Here is a 24,524-nt window from a genome sequence, read left to right on the forward strand (position 1 = left end):
TACAGCAATGAACAGACTATATTAGAACTTTTCATTTCCGATTCAAATCCATGTTTTACATTTTTAGCCAGGAATAGGATTTCATTCCTTTATTAGGCTCCCCAACACCTTACATCTCCACTTTAGCCAGGAATAGAATTTCATTCCTTTATTCGGCTCCCCCAACACCTTACATCTCAAACTTTCTCTCTCGCTCTTTTTTTTGTTGTTCGCTGCTGATAGATACCTCGATTCAAGAGAATATCGTCAAGTTCAATTTACACCTTCAAACAACTTCGTTCCCCACTTTAGTTTTAAAATTTCACCATCTTATCATGCATGCTTCTAGTTCTAACATTTGTGCAAAGAAATTTCAATATTTTAAATAAAACGTCATGTCTTTACCAGAGTAAGTGCTAAAGAAGTGCGAGTACACTATAGACAGGGCATGTATCATCACTTTCTAATCATCCTTGGCTAACAAGTCTACTTCAAACACGGTCGGCTGACACACCAATGCAAGACCAATATGAAAAACGACCCCTTCATACTAAGGGTGTGCAATGTCCCGATTGCACAAAGAAGAGAAAAAAAACACAAAACATCGAAGTGCACACACGAATGAGAAAACAACATAAAATGCAAATTACATGCTAAACTAAAATGATGGTACGAAATAAAAACAGAAAGTAGTAAAAGAAACTCAAATAAAAATGCGAAGAAAGGAGAAACAGTGAACTCCCCTGATCAGGGCTCCTCCTCATCGTGCTCCGGTGGCATCCCCTTGCGGAAGGTAGTCATATTGAAACTGGTAGGGAGGAACGAACGACGGAAGTGGTGGTATGGTCCCTGGATCTACGCTCCCGTGGAGGAGCATAGTGCACATCATGGAGTCGAGGTGGGCAAGATGTGTCGCGACGTTGGCGTTGACCTGCTCCTGATGAGCCATGAAGGCAAGGCTCTCGTCCATTTTTTCATTCTGGGTGCGCCTGCAGGGCTGTGGGCGACGAGGGATGACGGTGCTTGATCCACCTGTCTCCTCCTCGTGAGTGGGGAAGTCGACTCATCGTTTTGCCCTCTTCCGCTGTAAGTCATCTACACAAATAGCCTTCATCGGCTGCAACCACTCCTCATCCTCATGGAATACAACTCACGCCCTCGCACACAATTCAAAGATGATGGTGGGTAAAAAGAGATCGACATGACTATTGTGAGCACTCAACATGATCTGAGAATTTATAAGTTTTCCCACATTTATGTTGTATCCAGCAGTCAAAGCATACAGGAGCACTGCCCGCTCTTTTTGCACCTCGCTCTTATGCGAGACCGGCATCATCCGTCGGGACACAAATAGATACCAAAGTGCAATTTCTGCTTTCAAATACTTCTCGTCAAAGCAGCTCGGCGGTCCGCCCAACGGTTTCCACATCGTGCCCGGGTGGCACAGCTTTGCGATCGTATGATAATTAGGGTCAGCGCCCAGTGCCTCAAATTGAGAGTCATCCATTTCCGACGTTTCTAATAGTGCGTTGATCGTAACAGAGTCACACGGAACTAGTCGACCCTTAACAAAGACCCTACAATCTTTCCTTTCCGCCGCATTCGCATAGAATTCTCTAACAACTGAAACTACCACCGCCTTGGGTTGAATCCCAAATTTTTCCCATCCATGCCGTTCCAAATCCACAAGAGACCCTAGGTGTCTGTCCTCAAATTGTCTACGGAATCCCCTCTCGGCTATAGGGTTTCTGTGAATCTTAGCATGATCGTATCTAGCCCTAGCCGCCTCACTCAAAAGATGAGGATGAAGAGGAGGAACCAGAATTACCTCGTTGTTTCTTGGGAGCCATGGGGTTGTTGACGGAGATGGTGCCTTGAATGGAGAAGATGACCGGAGAGAGGTGTTCTTGCTTCCTAATGGAGATTGTGCCTCGTTGCCGGAGAATTGAGTGGAGAATCAAGTGCCTGCACAATAAAATCAACAAAGGGGGGCGAGAGAGATGTTAGGGATTTGGTGTTGTTTCAGAATGAGAAAGGGGGAAGGGGATTCGCGTTTTTATCTGCAGGTGCGCTCAAGCGGTAAGAAATTACCGCTCGAGCGCCAAGCTCTCTGCAAAATTGTTTTGCAAAATGAATGTTCACACTCGAGCGGTAGAAAATCACCGCTCGAGCGTCGAGCTCTCTGGGAATTTTCGAAGTAAGTTGTCACACTCGAGCGGTAGAAAATGACCGCTCGAGCGCCGAGCTCTCTGGAAAATTAACACCCTTTATATATATATATATATATATATATATATATATATATATATATATATGAAAACAAACCAATAAAAATAAATAGGACATAACTAACATAAAAAAAATATCGAATTAAATGCAAAATAATGGAAAGAGAGGTAGTTCTCAATTTATAGTCGAGAGCTTCACTGTCGGTCACTCTCAGTTCGGATTGTCTTGGAACCGGGTGATTCCAAGTTGCGGCTCAATTGTGCCACCCATGTAGTGCTTCAGTCGCTGGACATTGACTGTAAATGTCCAAGACTTTCCATCTTGCAATTCTACAGCCCCCGATGGGCAAACTTTGGAAATTACGAATGGACCAGACCATCTCGACTTCAACTTTCCGGGAAATAGTCCCAAGCGGGAGTTGTAGAGCAGGACGTTTCACCTGCCTTGAATTCCCTTTCAATGATTCTCCTGTCGTGAGCCCTCTTTGTGTTTTCCTTGTACGATAGTGCGAGATCATATGCTAGATTCCGAAATTCCTCCAACTGGTCCAATTGAAGCAGACGTCGTTCACCTGCATCAGTAAAGTTAAATTTTAGTGCTTTTGTTGCCCAGTATGCTCGATACTCTAACTCTAGAGGTAAATGACATGCTTTGTCAAACAGTAGTCTATATGGTGTGGTGCCTATAGGTGTTTTGAACGCAGTCCTATATGCCCAAAGAGCATCATCTAACTTCATAGACCAGTACTTCCGACTTACACCTACCACTTTCTCTAAGATTCGCTTTATCTCTCGGTTCGACACTTCCACTTGACCACTTGTTTGGGGGTGATATGGGGTAGAGATCTTGTGTGTGACACCATATTTGCTCCAAAGTTTTTCAAATAATTTGTTGCAAAAATGTGTATCACCATCACTAATGATTGCTCTTGGTGTCCCAAACCTGTAAAAATGTTTTTCTTTAAAAGTTTCAAGACCACATGAGCATCATTAGTGGCATACGCTTCAGCCTCTACCCACTTAGACACATAGTCAACTGCAACCAAGATATATTTTTTTGTGAATGAGCTGGGAAACAGTCCCATGAAGTCAATCCCCCATACATCTAAAACCTCACACTCAAGAATATTATTTAATGGCATTTCATGACGGTTAGAGATGTTACCTGTCCGTTGGCATTTATCACAAGTTAACTGTGAGAACCCGGATTTTTCGAAGCAAATCACCTCAAAAAGCTCGGAAAGTAGCTCAAAAAGAAGCTGAGGCGATGCAAAACCTTGATAATTGAGGGTACGTCACTTATAAAAGAAACCCTCAGCTCATAAGCTAAAACCCTCATCTCAAGGAAGCTCCAAGATTGTTGGGGAGGAAATCCCTAGCTCATGAATTCAATATCCTAGCTCAATGAAGCTCAACCATGCTTGTACTAAAAGGACCAGAAAGGAAGATAAAGGAGGAACTAAGGGAGCTAAAAGTTTGGACAAATTTATGATGCAAGAAAAGTCCCTTTAGAAAACCTAGATGACCTTTGATGCTTGGAATAGCCTTAACCACATTCATGGTACTTCTTGGGGCTCAAGATTTTGGCCATGAGGTGTTGAAAAGACATATTTTCAGCCTATAAATACCACCCCTCATGCTGAATAAAGGCACAAAATAATTCTCCCAAAAACACTCCAAGTTTCGGCCATAGCAAGGATATTAAGGAAGGCAAATCGCGGCTATTGTGTTCATCATCTAGGCATGTCCAAGTGCTACATAATCAACTCAAAATGTTGTCCAAAGGCTCGCCAAATGGTTGTCCAAAAATCCGACCAAGTGTCGTCCAAGGCTTGTCCAAAATACGGTTCGCGTTCGGTCCAGATCCGTTCAAGTTCAAGTTCAAGAGAGTTTCGAATCAACCAATGAACAAAAGTAAGTGGGCTTTTGATATATATTCGTTTGTATTTAAACTTGAATGTGTATATCATGACATGCATGTATGTGTGTCTTCATTTTCGAAAATTTGCTATCTGTTCTGTTTAAAATTTCGATCGATTATGTGTTTTCTTCTATGCTTCGAAATTCGTTGATTCCGCTGTGTCCGTATGAAAACTTTGAAATCTGAAAATCTGAAAAGTTCCGTCTGTTACTTCTGAGATCTTTGTTACACTGTTATGATTGAATTTGAAATGGGATGAGAATTGTGATTCTGTCTGGCCCCCAATGGTGGGTATAAAATAATTTCTGTTTGGCCCCCAATGGTGGGTATAAAACCATTTCTGTCTGGCCCCCACCAGTGGGTATAAAACCGAGTTCTGGCCTCACCCTTTAGAGGAGTAACATATTGGGGACAATTTGACCATGAAAATGAGATGAGTAACAGTGTTCCGTTTGGTATGATCTGATCTGTTTCTGAACCGTTCTGAAAATCTAATTCGTTCTGAATTATCTGTCTCATACTTGTCCAGTTTGATATGATAAGTTAAAGGTAATAAGATTTGAAGATTGTTAAAGAACTGTTTTAAAGAATTAAGTTCTATATGTATCTTTGGAATCGATCGACCCCCACTTGCTGAGTGTTTCCCAAAACACTCACCCCCTTACAATTTCAGATAAAAATGAAGAACAAATCAACGAGGAAGATCAGGAAGCTTTCTGGGGTTGGTGATCGATGGCCACGAGCAAGAATCAATTTATTCATTTTGTTTCAGTTTTCCGCATTTCGCAACTGTGATGTATTTTATTTCATTGTCATTGTAAGACAATACTCGATTTATGAAAAAGACTGGTTTGATTTGATACGAGGCTTTATTGTTTTCAATATAATTGTTAAACAATGTTGGATGTCACCGATGCTTCGGACTCGGGGCGTGACATTTAAGTAGTATCAGAGCCTCCAGGTTCATAATCCCGCTGGGATTTTGACAGACAAAATTTTAAGAAGTCAAATTTTGGCAAAAGCCTAGTACATTCTGAAACAAACTCTCATTCTTTCCAAAATTCTTTGAGAAATTCGAAATCTATTACCTTCAATCGTTCTGCAAACTCTTAGCATCAAAAATCCCACGACAACATTGTTTGTGCATTTCTACCCTTTACTCGATTATGAAATTTTACCTCAACGGATTCCTTCGTGCTCGTGCTCAATCCATCCTTCGCGAGCGTCAACATACCATTGAAAACCAAACAAGTAGAGATTGCAACCCTAAAGGATCAACTCGCTATAGAAAAACAAGAGAACAAGAACTCGTAAATATTAAGAACCTGCTTCAAACTGATATACAACGTCTCACCTGTCGCCTTGATAAATCAAAGAGCCAGCTCTCCCTAACACTACGAAACCCATCTCACGTGATACGACCCCTAATCGAAAGTTGATAGTAAAGATTGAAACTGAGAATGATCTTGTTAACCGCTCTCTTTATCAACATGAAGACCTTTCTAGCAAGCAAGAACGTTACATCCCCAAGCTTCATGGTGATATGGATAGAATGCAAGAACAACATAACTATATTCACCTTGTCATGGAAAACATGGAAGAAGAAGAAGAAGAAGCACCTATGGAAGTAGTGGAAAAAGAACAGTGATGATGAAGAGATGATAAGGTAGACTGGACTTGTATTATGGTTAAATGATATGAAAGAAAGAAGTGTAACATTTCTTTGAGAATGTATAGAGATAAGTTGAATTATATTTTTGGGAACATACCTATCAGAGATAATTTGACTTATATTTTTGGGAATACAAATACTATGATATAAGTTGACTTACATTTGGTAATTTACTTATCGAAGATAAGCTTCCGACTTAAGATGAAATGTTTGATTCGGGGATAGTAAATTATTTATGAAAATATGAGATAAGAATTATATAAGTTTTGATATTCAGATATAGAAGTTGATTTTTATGTCAATAATTAACGGTATGGACATTTAATTTGGGATATTAAGCGATAAATTTAAATATCTAAGATTTTGGATATTTAATAAAGGTAAGAAACAATAACTTAAGTTAAGAAATTAAGGTCATTACATTAGGTAAATAAAGAGAGTTATGAAATATTGGTGGACATCGAGGGAAATTTAGCATGCATAATAGGTTGTGACTCTTCTTATAGTAAAAAAGAAAAATAGGAGAAAGATTTGTGGAGAAAGACATCCAACGAAACTTGTTTGTATTAAAGCATGTTAGGCTCAAAGTTTTGATTAAAGATAGATTTAGTAAAAGAAGAATTGTTTGAGGAATTAATTTCTTCCGTACAAAGTTGAAAGAAATTTTAACTAGGTTATTGGGACATAAGTCAATAGGCTGATAAGGAGTTATGTTCTAAGATTCTATATTGGTTTTAAGTTTTGAGATATTAATCGTGATAATTTTAAGATAGAATAAAATAAGTATGGATACGCATATATTCAGTGTCGATTTTATTTAGTGTACTATGGTATATTTCAACGTAATTCTGAGAATTGGTTGGTTGGACAAGAATCATGCAATGGTAGATGGTCGGGTAAGAATTCCAAACTCCAATCCAAGAATAAATCATATTTTATGGCAAGGATAAGGAAAAAATATCCTTCCTTTCTGCTTCTCAGATCTAGAAAGGCATGGAGTATGGCGAAGAAGTTTAACTAGCAATAATGAGAGATGCCAAAATAAGGAATTAAACTCAAGATATAAAATATTCTTGTGGTAGCGAGCATTCGGAAAGGTTACTTTGAATTATCTCAGACTGTGAAGTAGAATTCGAAGGTAACTAGATAGCTCGTGCTACACTGAAATCTAAGGAACCCTAGCAAATGGCTTCAGTTGAACTCAAGAAGCTAAAAGATCAATTCCAAGATTTGTTAGTCAAAAACAAATCAGACTAAGTGCCTCTTCTTGGGGAGCTTCAGTCTTATTGACACAAAAGAATGGTGAAAGCACAAGATAGTGTGTCGATCTACAAAGAACTCAATAGGATCAAGAACAAATATCATCTTTCAAGAATAGATGGCCTTCTCTATCAGTTAAAAGGAGCTAAGATCTTTTTGAAGCTCTATCTAAGGTCAGACTACCACAATTAAAGGCCAAGGCAGAGAATATTCCTAAAACAGCCTTAAAAAGAAAAGGGTATGGACACTATGAGTTCACGATAATATATTTTGGCCTGACCAATGCTCCAGCAACATTCATAGAACACATGAACAGAGTGTTCAAGAAAATTCCTCGACAAGTTTGTGGTAACATTTGTCGATGACATTCTTGCATATTCAACAAGTGAGTAAGACCGCAAGGATGATCTTCGTCTTGCTCTACCGATACTCAAAGGAAAATAACCAAATACTAAATTTAAGAAATGTGAATTTTGATTAAAAAAATATCACATTCTTCGGTCATATAATCTCTGAAATGGACATATCAGTGGATCACCAATAAGGTGGAGGCAATCATAGACTGGCCTTGATCGAATACTGGAATAGAAATTTGAAGTATTTTGGGATTAGTTGGCTATTTAAAAAATGTGTTGAAGGATTTTCTTCCGCTCACCAAGCTCACTCAGAAGAACTCTAAATTCAATTAGAGTGAAGAATGTGAGAAGAGTTTTAGATCCTGAAAAAGAAACTTGCTTCTACGCCATTATTAGTACTTCCCGAATAAACCAGGAATTTCACCATTTACAATGATGCATCAAAAGAGGATTGTGATGTGTTCTCATTCAAGAGGGCAAGTAATTGCCTATGCATCGATGAATTAAAATAATGTGAGCAAAATTATCCAACACATGATATTGAATTAGCTACAATTATATTTGAGTCAAAGATCCAGAGAATCAATTTCTTTGGTTTCAAATGTGTGAAATTTATCAACCATCAAAGCCTCAAGTACTGTTTTCACAAAAGGAATTAAACACGAGGCAAAGACGGTGGATCGAACTATTGAAGATATTTTAGGGCGTGTGCCATGGACCTCGGAGGTATTAAATAAACAACCCCCTTGATTGAATTTGCTGATGGCAATAATTATCATGGAAGTACCGAAATCAGAGAGAAAGCTATCATGATACTTGAATTGTTGATAGAGTAGATATTATCAAGGAAAAACGCAAGGCAGCTCATGATCAATAAAAGAGCTGGGCTAATTTAAAGTGAAGACCGTTGGAGTTTGAAAGTGGTGTAAAAGCTTATGTTAAAGTTTCCCCTATGAAAGGAGTGGTTCGATTCAGCAAATCTAGAAAGATAACTCCAAGATATGTCGGACCCTTCGAAATACTGAGGAAAATGGGAAACCTAGCTTATCAGCGGGCTTTACCACCAGGCATGTCAAGGATTGACAACGTCTTCCACGTCTCACAGCTAAGGAAGTATGTCTCATATCCAAGTAGCATTCTTGAAGTTGAACCGTTACTAATCAAAGGAAATGTGAACGAGGAAATGAAATATGAAAAAGTCCCTATTCGAGTAATGAACATCAAATACCAAGTGCTGAGATGCCGAAAAATTTCATATGTCAAGATACAATGGTCAAATCATATGGAACGAGAAGCAACTTGGGAATTTGAAGAACGTATGTGCACTCGGCATCCTCACCTCTTTAAAAATTTAACTAACTCAAGTTTCGAAGACGAAACTTCCAATAAAGACGAAAATTCAATATCCTATCTCAATGAAGCTCAAGCATGCTTGTCCTAAAAGGACCAAAAAGGAAGATAAAGGAGGAACTAAGGGAGCTAAAAATTTGGACAAATTTATGATGCAAGAAAAGTCCTTTTAGAAAACCTAGATGACCTTTGATGCTTGGAATAGCCTTGACCACATTGATGGCACTTCTTAGGGCTCAAGATTTCGGCCATGAGGTTGAAAAGCCATAATTTCAGCCTATAAATACCACCCCTCATGCTGAATAAAGGCACAAAAGAATTCTCCCAAAAACACTCCAAGTTTCGGTCATAGCAAGGAAATGAAGGAAGGCAAATTGCGGCTATCGTGTTCATCATCTAGGCATGTCCAAGTGCTACATAATCAACTCAAGATGTTTTCTAAAGGCTCGACAAATGGTTGTCCAAAAATCCGACCAAGTGCCGTCCAAGGCTTGTCCAAAATACGGTTCGCGTTCGGTCGAGATCCGTTCAAGTTCAAGAGAGTTTCGAATCAACCAATGAACAAAAGTAAGTGGGCTTTTGATATATATTCGTTTGTATTTTTAAACTTGAATATGTATATCATGACATGCATGTATGTGTGTCTTCATTTCCGAAAATTTGCTATCTGTTCTGTTTAAAATTTCGATAGATTATGTGTTTTCTTCTATGCTTCGAAATTCATTGATTCCGCTGTGTCCGTATGAAAACTCTGAAATATGAAAATCTGAAAAGTTCCGTCTGTTACTTCTGAGATCTTTGTTACACTGTTACGATTCAATTTGAAATGGGACAAGAATTGTGATTCTGTTTGGACCCCAATGGTGGGTATAAAAACCATTTATCTTTGGACCCCAATGGGGGGTATAAAACCATTTCTGTCTGGCCCCCACCGGTGGGTATAAAACCGAGTTCTGGCCTCACCCCTTAGAGGAGTAACATATTGGGGACAATTTGACCATGAAAATGAGATGAGTAACAGTGTTCCGTTTGGTATGATCTGATATGTTTCTGAACCGTTCTGAAAATCTGATTCGTTTTGAATTATCTGTCTCATACTTGTCCATTTTGATATGATAAGTTAAAGGTAATAAGATTTGAAAGATTGTTAAAGAACTGTTTTAAAGAATTAAGTTCTATATGTATCTTTGGAATCGATCGACCCCCACTTGCTGAGTGTTTCCCAAAACACTCACCCCCTTACAATTTCAGATAAAAATGAAGAACAAATCAACGAGGAAGATCAGGAAGCTTTCTGGGGTTGGTGATCGATGGCCACGAGCAAGAATCAATTTATCCATTTTGTTTCAGTTTTCCGCATTTCACAACTCTGATGTATTTTATTTCATTGTCATTGTAAGACAATACTCTATTTATGAAAAAGACTGGTTTGATTTGTTACGAGGCTTTATTGTTTTTAATATAATTGTTAAACAACTGCGGATGTCACCAATGCTTCGGACTCGGGGCGTGACATTAGCACATAAGACCGAGCATCCTTAAAGAGGGTCGGCCAATAAAAGCCACATTCTAGTACCTTCGATATCGTCTTTGTTGATCCAAAATGACCACCTACCTTACGGTCATGGCAATGGTTGAGGATTTGACCAAACTCCTCTTCTGCAACACACCTTCTTATTATGGAATATGCACAAATCTTAAACATAAATGGTTCCACCCAAAAATAGTATTTCACGTCAGAAAAGAATTTCTTTCGTTGGTGAAACGATAGATTTGGTGATGGTATGCCTATGACAAGAAAGTTAGCGAAATTTGCATACCAAGGGCAGTGTCTCATCTCAAATAGATGTTCGTCAGGAAACCAATAATTTATTGCTTGATTTACACAGTCATTACTAATCAGCTCCAACCTAGACAAGTGATCCGCTACCATATTCTCGACACCTTTCTTATCCTTTATTTCTAAATCAAATTCTTGCAAAAATAAAATCCACCAAAGTAAGCGTGGCTTTGTATCTTTTTAGCAAGTAAATATTTCAATGCCATCTGTAAACAATTACTTTGGACAAAACAAGGTACGAATGAAATTTGTCAAGCGCAAATACTACGACAAGTAATTCCTTTTCAGTTGTCGCATAATTCAATTGAGCCTCGTCAAGGGTCTTACTTGCGTAGTAAATTGTATGAAATACCTTGTTTTGACGCTGGCCAAGCACAGCCCCCACTACAGTTTTAGTGGCATCGCACATGATTTCGAAGGGCAGATCCCAATCGGGTGCCACCAAGACAGGAGCCGTCACCAAGCGCTCCTTCAAATCCTCGTACGCCTGTAGACAATCACCATTGAAATCAAAAGGCACATCTTTCATAAGTAAGGAAGTTAGAGGTTTGGCAATTTTTGAAAAATCGTTGATAAACCGCCTTTAAAAAACCGGCATGGCCTATGAAACTTCTAACAACCTTTACTGAGGCCGGAGGTTGTAGGTTCTTTATGACTTCTATTTTTGCTTTGTCCACCTCAATCCCCTGTTCCGAAACCTTGTGCCCTAACACAATCCCCTCTTGTACCATGAAGTGGCACTTCTCCCAATTAAGCACCAGGTTCGTCTCCTCGCACCTCCTCAACACGGTTTTCAAATTCTGTGAACACTCATCAAACGTTGCACCAAAGATAATCATCCATAAATATTTCGAGAAAGGTTTCAATCATATCATGGAATATAGCAGTCATGCAACGTTGAAATGTAGTAGGGGCATTACAAAGGCCAAAAAGCATACGGCGGAAAGCAAAAGTTCCATAAGGACAAGTGAAAGTGGTTTTCTCTTGGTCCTCAGGTGCTATAGTGATTTGATTTTACCCCGAATACCCATCTAGAAAACAATAAAACTCATGCCCCGCTAGTCTTTCCAACATTTGATCAATAAAAGGAATGGGAAAGAGGTTCTTACGGGTGGCATCATTCAACTTCTTATAGTCAATACACACTCGCACCCCGTAATTGTCCTAGTGGGTATTAATTCATTTTTTTCGTTTTTTATCACAGTAATACCACATTTTTTTCGGCACACACTGAACAAGACTTACCCATGCACTATCAGATAAAGGGTAGATAATACCTGCATCAAGGAGTTTGATAGTTTCTGCTTTTACTACCTCTTGCATCTTGAGATTCAATCTTTTCTGAGGTTACACAAGATGTGAGTACTCGTCTTCCATCAAGATCTTGTGCATGCAGACTGATGGGTTGATCCCTTTTATGTCTGCCACCTTCCACTCAAAAGCACTCTTGTGCGCTTTCAAAACTTTCAACAGTTTGTCCTCCATCCCATCTGTCAAAGCAGCAGAAATAATGACACGTGAAGTGTTATTCTCACCTAAGTATACGTACTTTAGGTGGGGAGGCAATGGTTTTAGCTCGAGTGTCGGTGGCTCCTCCAGGATTGACTTCTGTGGGATCAAGTCACTTCGATCTCCCAAGTCCTCTAATCTCATCCTTATTGGCCTCTTCCATGGTTGGTTGGCATTTAGGTAAGCCACTATTTCGGCTTTCTCTTTGTCCAAGTCATCTTCTCTCAGTTCGGTAGTGAGAATGGCTTCCAAAGGGTCCTTAAGAGCATCCTGCTCATAGTTAGACACAAGAGCATCGAAAGCATTAATTCTATAACAACTATCAGAATGCAGTGTGTGCTTAAGTGCATTTAAAACATCAAAAGTAATCTCCTCCTCGCCCACTCTCAATCTCAACTTCCCTTCTTGAACATCAATCAGGGCCTTGCCAGTCGCAAGGAACGGTCTCCCCAAAATCAACGGCATCTTCACATCCTCGTCATATCAAGTACCACGAAATCTGCAGGAAAAATAAATTTGTCTACTTTCACTAGCACATCGTCAATCACTCCTCGTGGATACTTGACAGATCTGTCAGCTAGCTGTAAGGACATCCTGGTTGGCTTAGGCTCTCCTAATCCGAGTTTCCTGGATACAGATAAAGGCATAAAATTAATACTTGCACCAAGATCACACAAAGCTTTGTGAAAAAAAACATCCCCAATCATGCAAGGAATAGAAAAACTCTCTGGGTTTTTTAGTTTCGGTGGGATTTTGTTTTGCACCAAAGCAGAGCAATTTTCCGTTAAGTTCACCGTCATGTGATCTTCCAACTTCCTCTTGTTAGCTAATATGTCTTTCAAAAATTTAGCATAACTAGGCATTTGCATAAAAGCATCGGCAAAAGGAATATTGATATGCAATTTTTTGAATACCTCAAGAAACTTACCGAATTGTGCTTCTAGTTTTGCTTTTTTCAGTGCTGCAGGAAAAGGTGGAGGAATAACAATTTTAGATTGTGCAGTGGGTGCTGGTGTTGAGTGTGAAGACTTATCTTTTGATGACTCAGTCTGTTCATCTTGTGCTTGAGTTTTTTCTGTTCTTCTGGCCTCTAAGATCTTTCCACTCTTCAACTCGATGGCCTTCACTTGCTCTTTTGGATTGGTCTCTGTGTCACTTGGCAAGGTGCCCGGCTCTCTATTTGCTATCATCTTTGCCAACTGTCCAATCTGATTCTGTAGCCTCTTTATTGATGCATCTTGATTTTGGAGTCTAGTTTCAGTGGACGAGATAAACTTAGACATCATCTGCTCTAAGATGGACTTTTCTTCTCTAGGAGGGTCAGATCTATACATCGGTTTTTTCCCATATTGTTGTCCTCCTTGTGGTCGATTCTGGCTGTTTTGACCACCCCAAGAGAAGTTGGGATGTTGCCTCCATCCAGGATTATATTTGTTGGAGTACGGATCATTCCTTGGGCGGTTTTGGACTCCCACTTGATTCACTGGTGCCCCTTCTGGCACATAAAAGGGATTTCCATCTTGACAGTCCTTAACATAATGTTCACCTCCACACTTTTCACAGAATATCTCTTGAAGAAGCATAGTTGTGCTACCCATGTTCAAGCCATCTAGTTTCCTGTTCAAAACATCAAGTTGTGCAGTAATAGCCAAAAGTTCAGTTACCTGGTGAACTCCTGCACTTCTCCGCTGGTTGTTCCTTTCAGATTGAGGATGATAGCTGCTAGCAGCCATCTTCTCCAACAGCTCATATCCCTCTTCAGCAGTCTTCCTCAATAGGTTTCCACATGCAGCAGCATCTATCATAGTACGATTTTCGGAGTAAGCAAGCCATAATAAAAGGTTTGAACGACTAACCCAAGTGTAAGTTCGTGATGAGCACATCTTCTTAACAAATCTTTGAAGCGTTTCCATGCCTCATATAAGGACTCCTGGTCGAATTGAGCAAATGTTGTGATGTCTGCCCGCAGCTTCATGGTCTTGGATGGAGGAAAGTATTTAATGAGAAATGCTTTCGCCATGTCCTCCCATGTGGTGATCGAACCTACAGGAAAACAATTCAACCATGCTTTAGCTTTATCACGTAAGGAGAAAGGAAATAAACGCAATCTAACAGCATCATCAGAAACTCCATTAAATTTAAAAGTATCGCAAATTTCGAGAAATCTGTGATGTGCGTGTTTGAGTCATCTACTGTAGATCCTTGGACTGTGTTCTGAATCATCTGAATTATAGCTGGTTTGATTTCGAAGTGGTTTGCCCGCACAATAGGCCTCACAATGCTGGGGCGTTCTCCATCCAAAGAGGGTTGGGCATACTCCAGCATTGGTATGCGGCGCGGCATCTCAACATGTCTATCTTCACGATGTTCCTCCTCACGATCGTTCTCGTGCCTCTCCATCAGTTCTTTCAGTCTCTGCTACTGTCTTCTCCGGCGGAAATTTCTTTCCATTTCAGGGTCGAACTGCTCAAGCTCCACGTCAAGTGACTTTGGCATGCACTGGACGAGATATTTGTAACAGAATATGGAGTGTTAATTTACTAAAATGAAACAATGCTAAAGAAAATAACTAATAATAAAACTGTGAATTAACAGTTCCCGAAAACGGCGCCAAAAACTTGATCGAGCAAAACTTGCACTGTGTAATCTTTAATAAAAATATGGTTTTGTGCTCAAAATTGATCGCAAGTGCATGATGTCAAGTAATAGTATAATGTACGTGAGTACGATTATCGTTCCACTGAAGACTGTATTTAACAATTATTTTTTTCAGTTATTAAATCTTTAGCAACGACAATTTGTTGATTGATTATTACTACTATGCTCAAATAAATATGCAAATAAAATGATTCAAGAATGGAATAATGAAATATAATATCTAAAATGATTGATTAAAATTCAATGAGAAATGAATTTGTTGGGAATATCGGTTCACCTACCCCTCGTTAATTAATTAATTCGTTCGATCGTGATTATATGCTTCCGATAGGATTTCCTATTCAATTGAACACACTCTCTCGAGCTATGCCAAACTAATTCTACTCAATGAAGTAATTAAATGTCTTCAATTATTTATCAAGAGTGAATTGCACGTCGATTTATGAAATCCCCTAGTTTTCGACCCTTAGGACTATGACTATCAGCGCGTATCCAATTTCATATATCTATGTAAATTGTAGATCCGCGGATTATACTACTCGTTCCTATCAAACGTTATTCTCTCGAACTCACTCACAATATAAAAACGTTGTTAAAGTTAGCTATGTTCTAACAACACGATAAAACAGTAGTATAATCAAGAATAACGCAACAATCGAAATGTGAATTAATTCAAATCAAAGTTCGGGGTAGGATCCCCTTAAATCCCAACAAATATGTAAAAGTTTTGCTACTCGAAGTCATATTAGAAATAAACAAAACTAAGTTTGAATGATAAAAACTAGATTAGAAATACTATGCTAGACGAAAATGCGAGGAATGACGCCCGGAAATCTTCGAATCTTCAACTCCAAGTGCAAACGTCCTCTCCAACTTGTGGCGGCTGCGAAAAATATGTTTGAATGCCCTCAAAAACGTCCCCTCTATCTTTCCATATCATCCTCTCCTCCAAAATAAGGTAGGAAATCGGACAAGAAATCTTCCCAAAAATAAGTGGCGCTCGGGCGGTGGAAAATTACCGCCCGAGCGCCGAGTCTTCTGTAAACTACATCTTGGAAAGCATTTCTCGTGCTCGAGCGGTGGAATATTGCCGCTCGAGCGCCGAGTCTTCTGTAAAATGTCAGCTCGGATCACCTCTCGCGCCCGAGCGCTACAATTTCATCGCTCGGGCGCTGGCCTTTTTTTTCATTTCCTTCTTGACTTGCGCACTTTGCTCAAGGTTCGATTTCCCGGTCATTTTTCCTGCAAATTTGTCACACACAAGTGAGACATGATCAAATGCAAATTTTTACTCTAAAGTGAACCAAATGTAAATGAAATGAACGTATGCACAATGCAAACACACACAAACAAATGCAATAAAACATATAAAAACTATGTCTATCATTACTCTTTATCAATCTGCAGTTGCCCCTACTGTTTCACAACCAACTGCTGCCTCTTCTATAATCACACAAGTAGCTGTTATTGTTCCATCAACTTCAACTTCAGTGTCTACTCTCAGACCTGCTACTGGAGTTGTATTTCGAGATTCATTAGCCGGATCCTCCACTACTCGGTTTGTGCTGTCTATTCCCACTGGAAAAGGAAATGGGAAGTTGTTTGAAGAGCCCCCAGTTCAACACACCAAAAACACAGTGCAAACTGGCATTGAGCTCCACCTTGAGGAAATTGAAAAATCTACCAGGGAAAACATGTTGTTCTTTGATGAATGGCTGAAGATGAGAGTTTTTCACCCTCTCACTTACTTACGTACTAAAGACAAATTTGCACAGATGGTGAAGAATGAGAAGAAAGTTTTTGCTACTGCAAAAACCAAAAATGTCATTGAAGCAATGAATCGCAGAAACTACATCCTTGATCAATTGAAACAGAAGGAGATGGACTCTGTGTTGAAGACTCTAAAGTCTAATTTTGATCCAATGAGACCTGCTACTCCTCATGATCAGGATATTATCAAGCTTTTGACATATCAAATGCACTGTTTGATTGAGCAGATTCAAGCTCAAAAGCAGGCTTTTGCTGAGCCTATTTCATACAGGTTAGGCATGGTTCCTGAACTTTGAAGATACAGCCAATTGAGGAAAGAACCACAGCTCCTTTAAAAGCAAAGGTCTCAAGTACTCCTGCATCACCAGAACTGCCTACTCGATCATCGTCTTTGATCTCTGTTCAAGAGCTGGCCTCGGTGGATGAAGTCATTCAGTCCATTGTTCTTACTGCTGCTACACCAAAATCAACTCAAGATGTGGTACTCTCAGAAGCTCCACCCGAACTTCAACCCATGGAAGCATCAGATGATAACCCATTGCCAAATCTTGAAAATTTTATGCTGAACATCAAGCAGAAATGAAAGCTCTATTGAATAGGTCATCTGAACTCATCCCTTCGGAGCAACCACTGGAAACCACTGAAGCTGTTCACCAAGACGAGAATGAAGCTCCTGAACAAATTAATATTTTTAAAGAACTTTTACTGCTCCATCTGCTGCTGAGGAAACTACTGCAGGACCTCCCTTCTCTACTGCTCCAGAAGAAAGCTCTGTTGAACCTGGTCCTTCTACTGCTCTACTGGATGCAATCCCTCCTACTGCTCCACCAAAGCTTGCAATCTCTACTGCATTGATTGTGTCTGTCTCTGACTCAGCTGCTCATGTTGAGGAAATCAAGCAGTGTATGCTCACCAGACTCCATCTCCGGAACCAGAATTCCTTAATATGGAATTTGAGATAGAAACTCTGCAAAGAAATCTCAACAATCTCTCGGAGATAGTAAAACAAATATCTCGTGAACATGCGGCAGAATTGAGTGGCGCAACGTTCTTCCGAGACCGTATATCTAAAGAAATATTTCGCACGGCGGAATCTGTGAGCAAAATGCATGCTGCAACTGTTGTTTTTAGACAAGCTATTTCTAGAAGCCACGGTGCCATCGTGCTCGGCCAAACTGCATACTCCAACGACTCACCGAGCATGATAATTTTATTCGTTCAGTCTCCACCACAATGGAATCTATGGATGCCAAGATTGAGTCTCAATCTCAAGCTCTCAATGTTCTAAATGAACGAGTATCTCATCAGGCACCATATCTGGAGATGCTAAACAATGGTATTATGAATCTCTCTGGACGTATGAACGATTTAATTGCTCAAGTTATGGCTGATGATGCCAAAAAAGGGTAAGGAGAAGCAGAACCAGAAGAAAGAAGAACTGGATACATGGAAGAATCCTCTGCCAGAAGAGATCATAATGCTGATGCTTAGAATGATGAAATTATTTTCAGTGACATTGGCACTGATAACTAAAACTATTGTTTTTTGATTATCTTCATATATTTTTGTTTTATATTGCCATTATTTATCTCTGCTAACGTCCAGGTTTTGGCATCACCACAAAGGGGGAAATTGTTAGACTCAACTTAATTGTGGCGATAAGAATCAAAACCAGTAGGCTGATTAGTTAAAATCAGTAGGAAATATAAAAGCAGTAGTCTTCAGAACTTAGAAAACCAGAAGAAGAACTCAGTCTAAACTGGAGTAACTTATTGTCTTCTGTGCTAACGGAACAAGTCTTAAGTGTTACCGTTACTTAATCAAGTACTAGTATTAATTGCATCATTAATGCTGTACGAAGTTATTTATTATGTCTTACCAGTTTTGGAATGAAATAAGACTGATTGTTTTGAAGCCTTTCTGCAGGACCTTTTTCAGGTATTAAAGCTGATTTCATCAGAAGTCAAAAGAAGCCGTTTTTATTATAGACGTTGGATTCAAGATATCTATATATTTATGGATCAAACTCTTTTGAAGAACAACGCTGATTACTTTTATCTATCCAACGTTACATTGAGCAACCGCGAAAAAATCGTTATCTTCCAAGCTCAACTTGCAGAAAAGCAGTGCACGTTTAATATCTTATATCTGATCTTTGGAGATCATTTTGTACTGTTGTTTCTTCACCTCTTCTAGTAAAACACATTACGATATTCTTTTGAAGAAGAGATTGTAAACTGAAAAAGAGTCTTTTCCAGAACCTTGTTATATTGAATCATATTGTGTTGAGTTACTAAGAGTTTCAGTAGGCAAAGGATAAGTCTTGCTGAAGTGGATGTGTACAAGTGTTGTACTGTAAAATCCAAAGTCTTTTAGTGATACCTTCTGGAAACAGAAGAAGGGGAGACGTAGAAGATTTTATCTTCGAACTTCCAGAAACAACTATTGTTCTACTGCGTACTATTATTACTGTTTTCACCCTACTCCATCGGATTGTTTCCGCACTTATTATTGTGATCTGCTGGACGTAACCTTGAATAAGAATAGCTACAATCTCTAACAGGATTTTAGCACCTATGCAAAATCTATCAGTAAAGGAAAGAGTTTATTCACCCCTCTAAACTCTTCAACGATCCCCAAAAAACTTCCAGAAAATACATCTTAAAAATAAATCTAGTATTTTCAGAAAATTTCAAAATGGATACAATAGCCTTATTTGATACTGGTGCAGACTTAAAATGTATCAAATAAAGAATAATACCTACTGAATTCCAACAAAAAACACAAGAAAAACTTTCAGATGCTAATAATTCAAGATTAAATGTAAATTCAAAAACATATGCATCCATAATAAATAATGGTATTTTCATAACAACCACTTTTGTTTTAGTAAATGATATTCATCAAACTGTAATATTAGGAACTCCTTTTATAAGTTTAATTACCCCATATAAAGTAAACAATGGCTCTATTTCTTTTAAATTCAATCATAAAAAATTAAAATTTGAATTTTTAGAAAAACCTCGAACTAGAAACCTTAACTTAATAAAAGCATGTTCAATTTATGAAAATAATATTAATACCATAATCCAATGAAAAACTTTTCAATTAGAAAATCTTAAAAAAAATGTTTCTTTAAAAAGAATACAAAACCAAATAGAAACAAAAGAAATTCAAAATAAAATTTAAAATTCCAAAAAATACTAGAAACAGAAGTATGTTCAGAAATTCTTAATGCTTTTTGGAATAGAAAAAAACATATTGTTGATCTTCTCTATGAAGAAGATTTCAATAATAGACAAATACTAACTAAAGTTAGACTAATCCAAATGAATTTTGAATTAGAAGAACATTGTAATAAAGAAATTCAAGATTTAGAGAAAAAAGGGTTAAGTTCTAAATCTAGATCCCCTTGGAGTTGTGCTGCTTTTTACGTTAATAAAAATTCAGAAATTGAAAGGGGAACATCCACATTAGTAATTAATTACAAACCATTAAATAAAGCATTAAAATGGATCAGATATCCAATACCAAATAAAAAAGACTTATTAAAAAAACTCCATAATGCTTATATATTTCCAAATTTGTTATGAAATATGGATTTTGGCAAATACAAATTTCTCAAAAGGATAAATATAAAACTGCTTTTACAGTCCCCTTTGGACAATATGAATAGAATGTAATGCCCTTTGGACTTAAAAATGCCCCTTCCGGATTCCAAAGAATTATGAATGAAATATATAATGATTATTCAGAATTCTGCATTGTTTACATTGATGATATATTAATATTCTCTAATAACGTCGATGATCATTTTAAACATCTAAAAACATTTCTTTATATCACAAAACAAAATGGTCTAGTTGTATCAAAATCAAAAATAAGTTGTTTTCAAACTAGGATAAGATTTTTAGGTCATTACATATCTCGTGGTACCATAACTCCCATTGAAGGATCTTTAGAATTCACAAATAAATTTCCAGACAAAATACTTGATAAAACCCAAAAACCATGGACAAAAAAACGTACAGAAATTGTAAAAAACATCAAAAAGCAAGTGTTAGAAATTCCATGTCTTCATATCGCAGATCTTAACTTACAAAAAATCGTAGAAACAGACGCGTCAGATTTAGGATATGGAGGTATATTAAAACAAAAACAAGAAAACAAAGAGTATATAGTACAGTACACATCTGCCCATTGGAATGGTACCCAGAAAAATTATTCATCTATAAAGAAAGAAATCTTGAGTATTGTTTTATGCGTCCAAAAATTCCAGAGTGACCTTTTAAAGTAATTTTTTTATTAACAATAGATTGTAAAAGTGCAAAAGAAATTTTACAAAAAGATGTCCAAAATCTTGCCTCAAAACAAATTTTTGCAAGATAACAAGCTATTCTTAGTATATTTGATTTTGAAATCGAATTCATAAAAGGAGATACAAATTCTTTACCTGATTTCCTCACAAGAGAATTTCTCCAAAACAGAAATGTCACCCAAAAAGGATAAAAAGCATGTTCAAACTCCTACCGAACCAGCAAAAACCAAAACCTGGTACGACATCGTTACAAAGGAAGAAGAAGAAGAACTTAAAGATACTGCACAATCAAAACCTTAGGTAAGTGATGATTTCGAGAAAAGACTCAAATTCCTTGAATCCATTCTCCAAACACCTGAAATTAAAAATGCCCTTGCCAATAGACAGGCAAGTGAAAGCTCCGGCAAGAAACCCTATAAAGAAACTCTTACCAAAGATTCCTTCCAAACTGTTTCGTTTTCCGATAATTCCTCAAAAACCTCTTATCACACCACAAATTCCCAGCTTGTTCTCACACAACCATCATTAAACCCTCCTTCTGACTACTTTAAGAAAAATAATTGGCAAAATATAATACATGTTGAACTAGGATTCCATGAAAAAGATCCCTTTGAAATACTTCAAAAATACTTTGGAAAAGGATGATATTATAAACCTTGGAACGAAAATAAGACCCCTTATTTCTACCAAGCAATTATGGAAACTACTGATTCCGCATTGTTTAAAAACTTCTTCTTGGAACAAAGCCATGATGATCCTACTTATTCCACCTGCAAAATCCTAAAAGTCATTGCTCCAATTGACTGGAGCTATGATTTTTCAGAATCTATACTATTTCCAGAAAAATATAAAGAAGCATCATTTTTTGAAATATCTTTTAATTACTGGGATTATCAACAGGCCTGGTACAATTTCTTCTTAATTCAAAACTAGAAACACAAGCACACCTGGTTATTTTATTTTGATACCAAGATTTCCAATCTCAAAAAATTCCCAACCTGGTGGTACACATGGTGGGAATATTTTGGCTCCACCTATCAGATCCTCAAACACCCTATCCAAAATTTCTTTAATCTTTTTAGAGCCCAATATGCCCCGACAGCAGAAGAAAGAGGATTCCAACCTCTTGCCCTTTTTTTACATGAAATCTTATCTTCTTTGGGTCCTTTCCTAGACTGTTAAATTTTCAGACGAAAAATTTTACAAATTAAGAGAAGATTTAAGGTCAAATGGTGGGACAAATTTAAAATTCCTCCAAGCCTTACAAGTCATCAATGTCCAAGCTTGGATTACCAATAATAAAAATACAAGAGTCCCAACTCAAAAACCGCTTACAGGATTCCACCACGACAACAGACAGAATTCCTGGCACAAAAATCCCAAATGACGGCAATGCTTGCAGCTGCCAAAACTCCTGAATAAATGCAAGCTATACTAATGAAATTCTCACCAGGACCTTCAAGAAAGTCAGAATCCTCTGAGGATTCGCTTAACCTAGAAGAAGATGACCTCCTTGGACCAGACGACCAAGGACCAATATTTGGAAATAATGGTGTATAAATGTTTGTATTAGATTGTATGGCATTGTATTCGTATTTGTATTGTTATGTACATTTTCATATGTTAAGAAAATAAAAAATAAAAAACCGAATATACCCTCAAAAAAATATTTAAAAGAGGATAAGACTTTAATATAAAAAGACCGAAAATTTTACCACCCTCTACCCATATCTCACTGAAAATTCAACAGTCCAGGGAAGTAAAATTTCATGCAAAAAAGGACAAGAGGAAAAAAATAAAAATTTATAATATATTTTTTTTTAAAAATGAGTAGCATACGTTTCAGATCCGATTTCGATGCTAAATCGTTTAGATATCTAATGTGATCTATTGATTACAGAATGACTTTAAAAAAATATATGAAACTCAACTTTTGATTATCAAGAGCTGTTATATGCCAAAATTATTAATATTTAATATCAAACATTATTAAAATAGTATTTATTAGCGTAAAATTTTTTGAGTGTTTTCTTGAGTGTTTTTTATTGAAACTCAAGAATTCATGCTCGACTTTTTGGCTAGATCTTGGTGAAGTTAGTACTCTAGCCATCGCGAGTCATTTTCGACCACTATCTACTATTTTTAAAAAAAAAAAAAAAAAGTTGTTTTAAAATAAAATAATAAAAAAAATTTACCACTTTTTATATATGTTAGAAGCTCCTTAACCTAGACAAGAAAGAAATTCAAGAGAGAAGACAACAAACATTGATGAGTAGGTCTCATGTGAGACCGTCTCACGGATCTCAATCTGTGAGACGGGTCAACCCTGCTCATATTCACAATAAAAAGTAATACTCTTAGCATAAAAAGTAATACTTTTTCATGGATTATCCAAATAAAGATCCGTCTCACAAAATACGACCCGTGAGACCGTCTCACACAAGTTTTTGCCAACATTGATCCCCAAAACATAACTCACACAATATTTCATTAAGAAATATGTTTTACAAGAGAATCGATCCCACGACACTGAGAAATGATAACTCACATCACTCCAAATCTTATGAACTTGCCTATCCCCAAAAACTATTTCTAATGGCTTAAAACATGAAACATTAGAAAATTATCTAAAATGATTGAAATAATTAAAAAAAGCAATCAATAATTGAAACTTCTTTCCCAGCAAAGGCCTAAATATTGATTTAAAAAAAATGATCCACTTGTATGATTTTTAGTGGTGATCCTAAGGCAAATCTGAAACAAAGAAAAAAAAGAAGGGGCATCTGTTTTTAAAAAAAAAAGTTCGTCCAAACCAATAAAATTTGCAAAAATATCACACAATACCCTTGTTTTTTTTTTAGACTAGCGTAACAATGTATTTCAATTAAATCTTTATAAAACTTTCTTAATGAAAGGACGAATATCCATATTCAGTTTACTACTAGAATTCCTCAACAAGTTTTTCAAATCTATTTGAGCTTAAAATTTTAGCTTCCTGTAAACAAAGGGGGTTCTTAAAAGTTAAAACAACCTTTAAATTAAAAAAAAAAAAAACAGATGAAATTCTTCAATTCTAAAAAAAAATTGCAACTAAAATATCAAAGAATATATTTAATTTTGTTATCAAATTGGGATGGCTGGATCCGATCCTTTAAACACATACCTTACTCAACCTATATCCGATATTTAATAGGTTTGAGTCGCTAGAACTCTAAAAAATTTACATTTATACTACATTTGACATATCTAATTTTTTTCATTAATACAATTATTAAAAAAAATTAATTAATTAATACAAATTAAGGCTTTATTAAAAAATTAACTCAATCAAAACATTTTTTAAATTTATTTCTCATAATCAAATATTTTGGGACATCTTCATATATTCTTTAAATCTTTGTCAATAAATAAACGAACAATGAGATAAAATTTGCTAAATGATATAATTTGTTTTGTATTTGTATTTGTTGCATGCTTATATATTTATAATAATTATCTTTCATATTTTTTACTATATGTAAGGTCGAACATTGTTTCTTTATCAAATCTAACCACTCGCCCGCCGGCCGCTCGGGCTCTGCGTCTCTCTGTCTATAACGAACGGACCACAAACAGATAACTCGAAGTTACCCCAGGATAGCATTGATACCCCTCATGATCATA

The 24,524-nt window shown here is 37.1% G+C and overlaps 1 non-coding gene across 1 annotated transcript; it reads left to right on the forward strand.

Annotated features, from left to right (window-relative positions):
* The first annotated feature begins 13,980 nt into the window (after positions 1-13,980).
* Positions 13,981-14,086, forward strand: LOC140840329 (small nucleolar RNA R71). The gene has a single exon (XR_012119915.1). It is a non-coding gene; the product is annotated as a small nucleolar RNA R71 (small nucleolar RNA).
* The last annotated feature ends 10,438 nt before the right edge of the window (positions 14,087-24,524 follow it).

This window comes from Primulina eburnea, chromosome 8 (genome assembly GCF_022965805.1).
Source record: "Primulina eburnea isolate SZY01 chromosome 8, ASM2296580v1, whole genome shotgun sequence".
NCBI classification, from domain to species: Eukaryota; Viridiplantae; Streptophyta; class Magnoliopsida; order Lamiales; family Gesneriaceae; genus Primulina; species Primulina eburnea.